Below are 12,868 nucleotides of genomic sequence, written 5' to 3' on the forward strand. Positions count from 1 at the left end.
TTGGGAAGACTCACAGGACAAGATGGATATAGTGCAAGCGTTTGTGGAGTCAGGAAAGCGTGAGGATTTGGAAGGTTGCACCAGGGAACGGTTTAAACAGATAGCAGAGAGATGTTGCATCAGGGTGAAAGTAGCTGGGATGAAGGATGAGATCCTGAGTCAGTTGAGAGCCAAGAGTGAAGCGATAGAACAGGAATCACAGAAAGGAGTTGAGAGTGGAAAGGAGGATGATGGGCAGGATGAAGTGAGATCTCAGGGATCGAGTATGAGCAGTAAAAGTAGCCGCAGTAGCAGGAGTAGCCGGAATAGGAGCTTGGAAACATTGCAGCTAGAGCTCCAGATGCAGCGTGAGGAGAGACAGTTCCAACTGGAAAGGTTGAAGTTAGAACTTCAGATGAAGAATGAACAAGAGAAAACCAGACTGGAGGTAGAGAAGGAAAAAGAGAAAACCAAACTGGAGGTAGAAAAAGAGAAAACCAGGGTAAGGGAACTGGAATTGGAACAGGAGAAAAACAAGAAAAAAACAGGGGTAAGTGAACTGGAGTTAGAACAGGAGAAGGAAAAAGCCCAAGTTGAAAGGGAAAAAGAGAGAATAAAACAAATGCAGACTGAAGCAAATAGAACATTGGCTGAATAAAGGATTGAACATGGATTGCCAGAGAGCACCACCCATGTATCACACCCACCAGATAGTAGGGTTAGGGAAAAGAACATTCCCCTATTTGTGCCTGAAGAGGCAGAAAGCTTCTTCGAGCATTTCGAAAAGGTAGCCAATATCAAGGAGGGGCCACAGGATGACTTGGCCCTACTGGTTCAATTAAGATTGACCGGCGCAGCCAGGGAGGCATACACTCAAGTGACATTGGAGGAATGCCAGGATTATGCAACGGTAAAGAGCAGCATACTGCGCTCCTTTCAGTTAACCCCTGAAGCTTATAGGAAGCGTTTCAGAGAGATGGTGAAGATTGGAGCAAGTACGTTTGATGAGACAGTAAGGGAAAGGCGATTTCAGAAATGGATTGAGTCTACCGGAGTTGGATCTTATGCTGACCTAAAGCAATTGATGGGCATGGAAAGGTTCCTAGAAATGATGCACCGCGAGACAAAGTTCAAGATTCAAGAGGCAGGGGGTAAATGATGTAAGAGATGCCGCAGATAGAGCGGACATAATTACAGAAGCGTACAAACGCTTAAAGGAGAACAAAGTGAGACGTGAGGCGAGACAGCAATGGTTGACCCAGTAGAGTCTGAGGAGGGAGAAGTTATGGCAGAAACAGAGAAGACTGGGGTGTGAAAATTTTTGATAGATGGACGAGTAATCGCAAGGATCCTGAAACTCAGAGGAGTAGGTCACACACTTCCTCTGAAAGTGAGGATGAAGAAGTTAAACGAGAAACTATATACGTGCCAAGAAGTCAAGAGTCCAGTAAAGCCCCACAGAGTACGAGTACTGCACCTGACCCGAGGAACTCCAATACGAGTGGGCAGAGTAAGAGCCACTCAGGAACTTATAGGAGAGATTTCTCCCAATGAGATGTTACAAGTGCAACAGTTCGGGTCACATAATGCGAGATTGTAGGCAGGACAAGAGAGTTGTGACCCTGGCCATGTGTGACCCTCAGAATAAAAAGATTGATGTAACCCAGAACAAACCACAGAAAGTAAACCTAGTGAACGAGCGGTATAGGCCATTCATGAGTAAAGGTTGGATCAGCATAGGAGGCCACCCTGAAGTAGAAGTTGGTATTTTAAGGGATACCGAAGCTAATCAGAGCTTGATTACGAGAAGCCTGATTGGGGATGGTCGATTGTTAGCTGGCAGGAGGAAGATGAAGGTATAGGGGTTCGTGTCTGAGAGTGACATGACCGTATGTGCTGTCCAGCTAAAGTCGGACTATGTGTCGGCGGAGGTGATGTTGGGAGTATGCCCCGACATATCTGTTCCAGGAGTCAAGGTGATCTTGGGGGGAATGACGTGCGGGACGAAGGTGTTGCCAAAGGTTATAGTGAAGGCTGTGCCAGAGGAGTGCCCGGAAAGCCACGGCACAGGTGGGACACCTGAGTGTGTAAACCTGACTGGCATCCTAGAGGGTGAGTCAGAAGACTGCCAAGCCATTGAGGACCCTGTCTCGATAGTGACGAGGGCAGAGGTGGCCAACAGGGAAGAATATGGCGAGGATAGGATATGGATACTGGCGAGGATATGACAGTGTCGACTCCACCGATAGAAGATATCGACGTGGAGATAGCATGGCTGTTTGATGAAAGCCTAGCTCAAGGAAATGAAGAAGACACTGGAGACGATGTGACAGTGTCGACTACATCAATGGAAGATATCGACGTGGAGATAGGGTGGCTGTTTAGGGAAGGTCCGGCTCAAGAAAAATGCAGCCTCGGTGAGGTCAGAAGCGAAGATGACCCAATCGAAGAAGAATAATGTGAAGAGAGTGAACCTGAGTAGAGGTTTCAGGCCCGCTGAAATTAAGAGTCGGAAGGTGGATGCAACTGTGCTGAGCAGAAGTGAAGAAGGATGTGGACAGACTGAAGACGGGAGTAGAGCGTCAAGTTGTCCACGAGCACAGAAACATAGGGATAATGAAATTAAGTTGTTTGAGATGTCAAGAGTTAACACATTTCACGAGAAGCGTGAAGATAAGATAGTGAAGAAGAGTGATAGCCAAAAAGAGGAGGTGAGAAGAGACAGTATGTGCAGAGGGATGCTTACGAGCACTCTGGAAGAGGTAAAGCGACAAGTACTGTCGTGTGCTGTCGAATGTAATACAGTGCTTGAGGAATCTTTGAGGGAACGAGGAAGTGATGAAGGAGGAGAGATGGAGTTGTGTAGAGGTGAGAAGTGTGAGAAAAAGATGATAGTGCAGGCGTGGAGGAGTAGAAGAAAGCCGAGGATTCGATGGAAGTCGAAGAGGATGAAGTCTCGGATAAATGAGGAGACGAGTGAAGAGATCGTCGGTGAAGACGAGTGTTACGGCCCTATTGGGTCGTAACTGGGTTCTTTCTCTGATGTTATTAGAGTTTGGGTATCTGGCCCCAAGCTAGTAGTGGCTTTCAAGAGGTGTGTTCCGTAACGCAAGTAAATTAAAGGGGAAGGGAGACAAAGGAACTAAACTTAAATATATTATTACACCACCACCATAAATAAATATATAAACCGTCACACGCGGTTACTATGACTACACTTAAGTACAATGACTTCTTCTTCCGAAGACTCAGGAGGTTTCACGGTGCTCAACGATGCTTAGCCCTGGTTCTCTTGTGGCCTTACGATGAATCACTTAGATTCCCTTAAACGAGTCTACCCTGGCCACAGGCCAGCCAAATCACAGTCCCACTGGGTGCACCATCGTGGAGGCCTTCAACCACAAATCCAGTCTGTAGCTGGCAGGTTCCAATCAGCTACGCTGCATAGGCCACTCCACGACCGATACTAGGGTTGCGAGCCCTAGGTAGGAGCCTAGTGTGATTCCACAGATCACTCTCCTCACCACAACACCCCAGTGGCTAGTCTTCTCCACCAGTCAGCCCCGGGTACGACAATTCCTCAACTGCCACGTCACAGGCAGGCTAACACAACAGTGTTCATCCAGGGGGGTGACTCACAGCTTCTGCAGCAAACACGTGGAGGTACTACGGCTGCCTTGGGTAGACTGATTCAACGTCCATTACAGCAGTCCCAGGTCGACTCTGTAATCAGACACGTCATCAGTACTAGTTACACTCTAGGGCACCTCACTTACAGGCTTAGACGCAAACGCCCACCTATCCACTCCATAGATGGCGTTGCTGTCTAAGCGCCACTTCACCAGAGGTCAGCAGCGGCTATGTTATGAGCTGATCAAGACGGGAAACCAGCCCCTGTGGCCGGTATATCCTGTCCTCACTAGATGGCGCAGTCCATTTGGAGGGGGTTTCGTGAGCCGACTCACAGATGGCGTGGTCGTCACAGCTCCGTGCTACGACGCTGGGCTCGGGTCCGTAACAACAAGAAAGTGAAGCATGATGACAAGAGACGGAAGCATGATGGCAGTAGATGGAAGCGTGAAAACGACAGAATGAAGTATGTTGATGTGAGACTGAAGTGTGATGGTGACAAACCGAAGCACGAGGACGACAAAGGAGGAACAGATGGTAGATGTCTGTCTCTGAACGTGAAGAGTGCAAGAAGATGAAGAAGAGGTGGAGGAAAACAGTAAGCAGGGTGGACTGACGGAGCAAAGGTGTCCAAGGGGGGACAGCCAAGCAAAGGTGTGAAAGAAGTCGGATCGCTTAGGAGAAGACCATGTTTTTTGCGAGTTGTGAGCCAGATTTTGCAAGGTGCAACGGTTTATTTGCAGACACCTGGAGGGAGTACATAAACGGACTAACCAGTCGAACAAATTGGTAAAAGGACGAGAGACAATGCAGTGGCTGATGCATTATCCTGAGCCTAGCCACTGGAATAACTCTCAAAAATAAGGTGAGGGGAGTGTTATGATCTCGGACTGCCTGAGAAACGAGTCTACTCCTTGAGAGTTATTCTGCAAGATCAAACCTAACTTAGAGGTCAAAGACATATAGATACAGATATATATGTGTTAAACACTGTATGTTAGATTTGACAAGTAGTTTAAAAGTATGGGCAATGAATAAGAATATAAATAAATGATTTGACATGAGATGTAGAGACTTTGCTGGAGGCGTGAGGCTCACTTTCAAAGGGTCTTGACCTCACTTGAGCTGCAGAAATCGTGAGGGGAGGTCGCACTCCGTTGAGCCCCTGTGGAAGAAGAACCTCTGATTGTCATACCTTCAAGAAGTAGACGGACGTTTCGAGTGTGGAATAAGTCTAGAGACGTGTCAGCTCAACTCATGAACTACAGAAAGAGTGCGGAGCAGTTTTTAAAGCAGTTCTGTGGGCATCCTAGGGCGCTCTGTGTCGCCGCCCAACCAGCGGGCGTCAGCGAGCGATTCGAATTCTGTGGTTTGTCTGGGAAACGAGTTGCTGAGAGAACTTCGAGCTCAGTAGAGGGAGTTAGTAGATAAAACTCTAAGGCAGTTGAAGGAGCAGTTTACTCTGAGGAAGAGTAGCTTCAAAGTGAGGAGATGGACCTCAAGCTGTGTGAGGACTAGCAGTGAAGTGAAGTTTCACATGCTTCTGTATTACCAGTGGTGAAGCATCATTGCTGTTCAAGGAAAACGTCATGGTGCAGCAGCCTGGAAGAGCTGTAGAGGATCCTGGTAGAGAATTGTTGAGGAACCTGAAGACGTTCCGGGTAGGGAACCTCTAGAGATAGAGGAGAGGTTCTTATTGTCTACTTATAGAGAGTTGATAGAGTGCTTGAGTGTCATTGGCGTGCATGACACAGTGGGAGGTGAATGATTGGATAGTTTTGTATCAAGGAATATTTATACTGATGTTTATAGTATTATAGCCATAGGCTGAGTTACCTGTATATATTTATACACTTTCTAGGGCTGATAGTGCCATATTGTATTTCGAGATTTAACCCACTTGGTGAGGTTGGTAGAGTAAGTGGCAAGCCAGGAGTTGGGCTACCACTTGATAAGTAGTTGATAAGAGTCCTGATGGGATTGGATTGCAACCTGGCTCTAACAGCATAGAATGTTGGAGTTATTATTATATAATTTATGTGTGCTGTATATGTTCTCTGTCCATTAAATGTATATAATCAACAGGTGTTTGCACTTGTTCTAGTGAGGCTTCCCAGAAAGTAGAAAAGAGAGAGAGAGAAAGAGAAAAGGAACCACAGCTGTGGACAGGGTGGAACAGAATTATAATTCAAAGATAGGGGGATTGAGGAGGTCATACCAAAATATGGAGAGAATAGGGAGTCACAGCGGCTCGAATTGGGTGTGTGCACGTGACAACGAGGCCAGTGTTGGAGCCGCACCCCCCTAAATGTGTGACTCTGAGCCCCTCTCCAAGAGCAGGAAGCTTACAGGGTGATCTCCAGATCAAAGTACAAGCACTACAGGTTTTGGTTGGTTGTACGGAAGGGACGTATGCACCTACCTACAACAACAACATAATAATATTCGATTATAAAAGTTCGACAATAAAATACTTAGTGGGATTGACAAGGTGGAAATAGAGGAAATGTTTACAATGAATAACAATAGAACAAGGTGGCACGGATGAAAGCTTGAGACTCAAATGTGTTACAGCGATGTTAGAAAATTTTCTTTTAGCATAAGGGCCAGTGAGTAAATGGAATGACCTAAAGGAGCAGGATGTAGAGGCTAACTCCATTCATAACTTTAAATGCAGGTATAATAGAGAAATAGGTCAGAATTCATTGCATTAATTAAATAACCAATGGCTTGAAAAGTGGGGAACAAAAAGCTACAGCTCGATTCTGCAGGCTCAAATAGGTTAGTACAAATAGATAAGTACACTGTAAACAACAAAATAGTGTTTGTGGAGACGGAAACGTGTAGCTGCAGACTTGAACCTCCCATTAACTCTTCGAGTCATCACTGAAAAAGAGAGAGTTGCCAAAGAAATGGAAGACAGCCAATGTAGTGTCAATTTGCCAGAATGAAAGGACACAGGAGCCACTAAACTACACAGTAGCTTCATTATCGACCATTCTCAGTTAGGCGCTACAGAAGCTTGCAAGGAAACGTCACTTGAAACACTTAAAAATTAAGATTTATCTCAAAGTATCAGCAAAAATTCAGTTAAGGCAGATAATGCCCTACGAGTTTATAAGCGTAATGTTTAGATAACAATTATAAAACTAGGGGAAGGAGGGTTAGCTGCCGGTATTGGAAATGATAATCAACAAACGTGTAACACAGTTATATTTAGAAGGTCCCCATTCCAAAATTGAAGACCAGTATTCATAACTAAAGGAGTGCTGGTGTGGGGGATAGAAAATATCATTGGTTGAAAATAGAGGGCAATGCTGAAAAAAGAGAAATCAACGGCGAACAGTTGCAATTATTTAAAAACGCAAGTAGTGTTCCCCTCGTGAGTTCATTTGGGGTCATTCAGATTGTGTTATATGTCATGAAACTGTAAGAAGAAAGTCTTAAGTATCGTTGTTTGCGGATTTTGCATAATTGTTGCGATTTAGAAACGAATACATTTTAAGGAGAGTATGAGGAGATTTAGTTGCGCTCAAGCAGTGGTCGGACAGATGGTCACTTTCTTTTAACACTGACAAATGCAAAGATCTGAACATACGTGAAACGAAGAGAAGGCACGAGGAATAGTATATGCTAGAAAGCTATTTCTTGATTCAGTTAACACAGAATCTGCTAGGATGGTATACATGCACGTGGACAGATAATTTTCATCAAAGTTGTGAGAAACTTTAAGTGACCAAAAGACTATATATCTAGGCCACGCAGTGTCCCGGACTTACTAATGTTCCACAGTCACAACCATATTGATTTGATCTCCAATTTTATCTTTAGAACATTTGATTATTTACTATATTCTTTCAAAATTAATACTCACATCATAATAATAAAAGAAGAAAAAGTAATTAAGTGAACAGTAAAAGAAGCTTAAGCCGAACTTTGGGTGGAACTCTGGACTGCGAGGCCGCGGAGGACGCTCCCACAGCCGGGCTACGACGTCTTCTGATTACTCTTTTATAAACACAGGTATTATCATGCATACACACCAAGAATCTAATAAGAAAAATTAAATCTAGAAATTATCTAAGTGTAATTACCTAAAAGTAGTTACTGGATGAGATCTAAGCTCTTGGTGTCCCATCTTCCCAGTACTCTTTGACGCATAACGCTTTGAAACTACAGACGGTTTTGGCCTCAACCACCTTCTCACTTAGCTTGTTCCAATCGCCTACAACTATGTTTGCAAAAGAAAACTTTTAAATGTTTTTTCATATACCTTTGTTTCCTTAGATTCAATCTGAAAAATATTTTACTTGTTGTTTATTAAACAAGGTCTCCCTATATCTCTATAAGTGAATAATTGAAGTGAACTATTTATGCTTTTGCTGTAAAAAAAAATATTAACAAGTTAAGTTTATCTTAAAATAAACAAATTAACTGTATCTTGAAGAGGTCAGGATAAGGATTTGGGGTGGGAAGGGAGGAAGGAATGGTGCCCAACCACTTGGATGATTAGGGGATTGAACGCCGACCCGTATGAAGCGACACCGTGGCAAAACTCTCCAGCCCAAGACGTGAGCTATGGACTGTGTGGCTAGTTTTGTGTGTGTTAGTGTTATCAAATTAATAGATAAGTAAATTTTACAAGAATAGTATATGTTGAAGTGTGACTGTTCATGAACTTTGGAATGAGTTTGAATATGTGAAAGGAACGTAAATAGTGTCTATATATATGTATGGTAAAGGCATAATTAGTGCGCGCACACACACAAACACACACACACACACACACACACACACACACACACACACACACACACACACACACACACACACACACACACACACACACACACACACACACACACACACACACACACACACACACCAACACAAACAGTCACTCAGACATTCACATGAGCACACAACTCTTGATTTGTCAAACACATTGTATCTAGCTTTACTATAACATTCGGACCATAAGCACTCATCCACTGCCTTACTGTAACCAACATAAGGATCATAAACACTCACTCACCATGCGACTGTAAGGAACATGTGAGTCACTAACACTCACCCACCACGTTATTGTAAGCAACATGTGAGTCATGAACACTCACCCACCACGTTACTGTAACCAACATATGAGTCATAAACACTCACCCACCACGTTACTGTAACCAACATGTGAGTCATAAACACTCACCCACCACGTTACTGTAACCAACATGTGAGTCATAAACACTCACCCACCACGTTACTGTAACCAACATGTGAGCCATTAACACTCACCAACACGTTACTGTAACCAACATATGAGTCATAAACACTCATAAACATAAAACTGGAGATCAAATCAGTATGGATGTGACTATGGAACATTATTAAGTCTAGGACACTGCGTTGCCTAGATAATAGTCTTTTGGTCAACTAAAGTTTCTCATATCTTTGATGTAAATTATCTGTCCATGTGCACGTGTACCATCCTAGCAGTCTTCACCTTGTTGTGTTAACAGATTCAAGAAATAATGTTTGTAGCCTATACTATTCCTGGTGCCTTCTTTTCGTCTCACGTATGTTTAGATCTTTGCATTGGTCAGTGTTAAAGGAAGTGACCATCTGTCCGACCACCGCTTGAGCTTGAGCACAACTAGATCTCATACTCTCCCTCAAACGTCTTCGTTTCTAAATCGCAGCAATTATGCAAAATTCACAAACAACGATACTTAAGACTTTCTTCTGACAGTTAGATGACATATGTCACAATCTGAATGACCCACATATGAACTCACGGGGGAACACTACTTGCGTTTTTTAATACTTGCAACTGTTCGCCGCTGATTTCTCTTTTTTCAGCATTACCCTGTGTTTTCAACCAATGATATGTTCTCTCCTCCACACCAGCACTCTTTTAGTTATGAAATCCTGATCTTCAATTTTGGAATGGGGACATACTAAATGGAACTGTGTTGCACGTTTGTTGATTATCAATGCAAATACCGGCAACTAACCCTTCTTCCCCTAGTTTTATAATTGTTATCTAAACATAACGCTTTTAAACTCGTAGGGCATTATCTGCCTTAAAATAATCCATGCTGATATTTTAAGAGAAATCCAAATTTTTTAAGTGTTCCAGGAGACGTTTCCTTGCAAGCTTCTCTAGCGCCTAACTGAGAATGGTGGATAATGAAGCTACTGTGTACTTTAGTAGCTCCTGTGTCCTTTCGTTCTGGCATATTGGCACTACATTGGCTGTCTTCCATTCCTTTGGCAACTCCTCCTTCTTTAGTGAAGCGCTGAAGTGTTAATGGTCTCAGTCCGCAGCTACATCTTTCAGTCCCCACAAATGCCATTTGTTGTTTACAGTGTACTCATCTATTTGTACTAACCTATTTGAGCCTGCAGAATCGAGCAATAGCTTTTGTACCGCGTTTTTCTAGCCTTTGGCTGTTTAATTAATGCAATGAATCCTAAACTATTTCTTTATTATCCCTTCATTTAAAATTATGAAAGGAGTTAGCGAATATGTATAAAATGTAAGTGATTAATTTTACAGTATAATTAACTTGCTCGGGAAGGAAAATATTGAGGGCCTGTCCGGGAGTTGAACCCGGGACCTCCTGCACCCAAAGCAGGAATCATACCACTAGACCAACAGGCCGTGGATATTTGAGTTTAGTTACGTTATTTAAATCGCCTTTTTAGAATGAAATATGCCAATTGAAATTACCAGAGCTTGTCCGGGATTCGAATCCGGGATGCGAGTATTTAAAGCAAGCGATGTTTTTCTTGAGCAAAGCATAATTTTCAACCTGCGATCAATCAACTGGTAAACATTGCACACTTCCTTGTCGTTTGAAGGAATCTACCTCTATTTAATTACGTGTTCCAACTCTGTTGTTTTTCTCCTGATGTGGCTGTGCAGCTATTTAGGTTGACTCTTTGCCTTGCTTGCTAAGTCATTTTCATATTGTCTTGCCTCTCTTCTCTCCCTGACGTATTAATTTTTGGCACTCTGGTATTTTTCTCTGCTCACAAGTGTCCTGATATTTCTATAGTTTCTCCGCACCCCTTGTATATTGTTGTTTTGCTACTTTATATCACATCTCTGATGTAAACATGGGATTCTCATCTGCATTTCGTTTCTTTCCTTTCGGGCCTGGGCAAACTTGTCTGCTGCCTCCTTACACTTCTGGGTGATGTAGTCCATCATCTTGTCCCGTCTTTCCCCTGAACTTTCCCATGTTATATCTGTTAGGATTTTTTTTTATCTCCTCATAATTTCTCTTTCGGAATGCCAGCCTTTTGTTTTCAGGTCTCTTCCTTGAGTTCATTAACCCTTCTTCGACCAAATACTTAAACGTGATTACACTGAGGTCGCTCATTCCTACTGAGGCCTCGAAACCGATTTCTCATAAGTCAGAGTCGTTCAGAGTGAAGACTAGGTCGAATCTCGCTGATTATCTTTTCCTCTCATTCTTGTGGGTCCCCTGACATGCTGGGTTAAAACGTTTTGTCGCCATCTCCAATAGTTTAGATCTCCATGTTTCCTCACCTCCGTGTGGTTCTTTGTTCTCCCAGTCTATCCTTCCGTGATTGAAGTCCCTCATGATGAGTAGATGGGATCAGTTTCTACAGACAGCAGTGGCTGCCATCTCAGTTATGGTGTTGACTCCCATAATGTTTCTGTCATACTCTTGCCTGGGTCTTCTGTCATTTGGTGGTGGGTTATATATCACCGCTACTACTACTCTTGGTCCTCCCATCGTCATGGTGCCTGTAATGTAGTCTCTGGAGTGTGTGTGTGTGTGTGTGCTCACCTAATTGTTCTCACCTAATTGTGCTTGCGGGAGTTGAGATCTGGCTCTTTGGTCCCGCCTCTCAATGGTCAATCAACTAATGTACAGGTTCCTGGGACTACTGGACTCTATCATATCTACACTTAAAGCTGTGTATGGAGTCAGCCTCCACCACATCACTTCCTAATGCATTCCATTTGTCTACTACTCTCACACTGAAAATTCTTTCTAACGTCTCTATGGGTCATTTGGGCACTCAGTTTCCACCTGTGTCCCCTAGTGTGTGTGCCCCTTGTGATAAAAAGTCTGTCTTTATCTACCCTATCAATTCCTCTGAGAATCTTGTATGTGGGGGTCATATCCCTCTAACTCTTCTGTCTCTCAGTGACGTGAGGTTTAATTCCCGTAGTCTCTCCTCGTAGCTCATACCCCTCAGTTCGGGTACTAGTCTGGTAGCAAACCTTTGAACCTTTTCCAGTTTAGTCTTATGCTTGACTAGATATGGACTCCATGCAGGGGCCGCATACTCCTTGATTGGTCTGATATATGTGGTATTGTTACGAACCCGGATCCAGCGTCCGAACACGGAGCAGTAACGACCACGCCATCTGTGGGTCAGCTCCCGAAACCCCCGCCAAACGGACGACGACACCTGGTGAGGACAAGGTGTACCAGCCACAAGGGCCAGTTTCCAGTCCTGTGCAGCTCACAACACAGCCGCCACTGACCTCTGGTGAGGTGGTGCTCCGACGACAGCGCCATCTATGGACTGGATACGTCAGGTGTTTGTGCCCGAGCCCGTAAGTGAGGTGTTTTAGTGTCCCAGTTATTGATGACGTGTCTGCTTACAGAGCCGACCTGGGACTGCTGTGATGGAAGTGGAGTCAGTCTACCCGAGGCAGCCAGTCTCCATACCTTGAACCTTGCTGCAGCTGTTGTGAAGTCGTCCCCCGGGAAGAACACTGTGGTGTGTTAGCCTGCCAGTGGAGTGGCAGTAAAAGGATTTACCCGGGACCGACTGTTGGAGACGATCATCCACTGGGGTACTGAAGACAGGAGAGTGATTTGTGGTGTCACACGAGGCTCCTGTCTAGGGCGTTCCCCTTTTATCGTTCGTGGAGTGGCCGTACCAGCCTTGTTGGCTCAGAACCTGCCAGCAGACCAGCTGGACGTGTGGTTGACGGCCTCCACGGCGGTGCCCCCAGTGGACATGTGTTTTGGCTGACCTGTGGCCAGGGTAGGCTCAGCTTCTTTGAAGAATTCGTTGTGTGGCCACGAAGAAAGCACCAAGGACTCAGCGCCTAGCTTATGGATCCAGAGTCTTCAGCAGAAGACTACATTGTGAAGAATCCCCTTGTCAAGTGTTAATATCCCTCCCCCTTGTGCACTCTTTTATTTTATATATTTAATCGGTGATGGTGAAAATTATAATGTTAAGTTCTTAGCTTTCTTTCCCTACTCCC

At 44.2% G+C, this 12,868-nt stretch overlaps 1 non-coding gene across 1 annotated transcript; it reads right to left on the minus strand.

The window, feature by feature from the left end:
- Window positions 1-10,195: 10,195 nt before the first annotated feature.
- On the minus strand, window positions 10,196-10,267 carry TRNAP-UGG (transfer RNA proline (anticodon UGG)). The gene has a single exon. It is a non-coding gene; the product is annotated as a tRNA-Pro (tRNA).
- Window positions 10,268-12,868: the final 2,601 nt, after the last annotated feature.

The sequence above is a fragment of the Procambarus clarkii genome, unplaced genomic scaffold (genome assembly GCF_040958095.1).
Source record: "Procambarus clarkii isolate CNS0578487 unplaced genomic scaffold, FALCON_Pclarkii_2.0 HiC_scaffold_306, whole genome shotgun sequence".
Taxonomy (NCBI): Eukaryota; Metazoa; Arthropoda; class Malacostraca; order Decapoda; family Cambaridae; genus Procambarus; species Procambarus clarkii.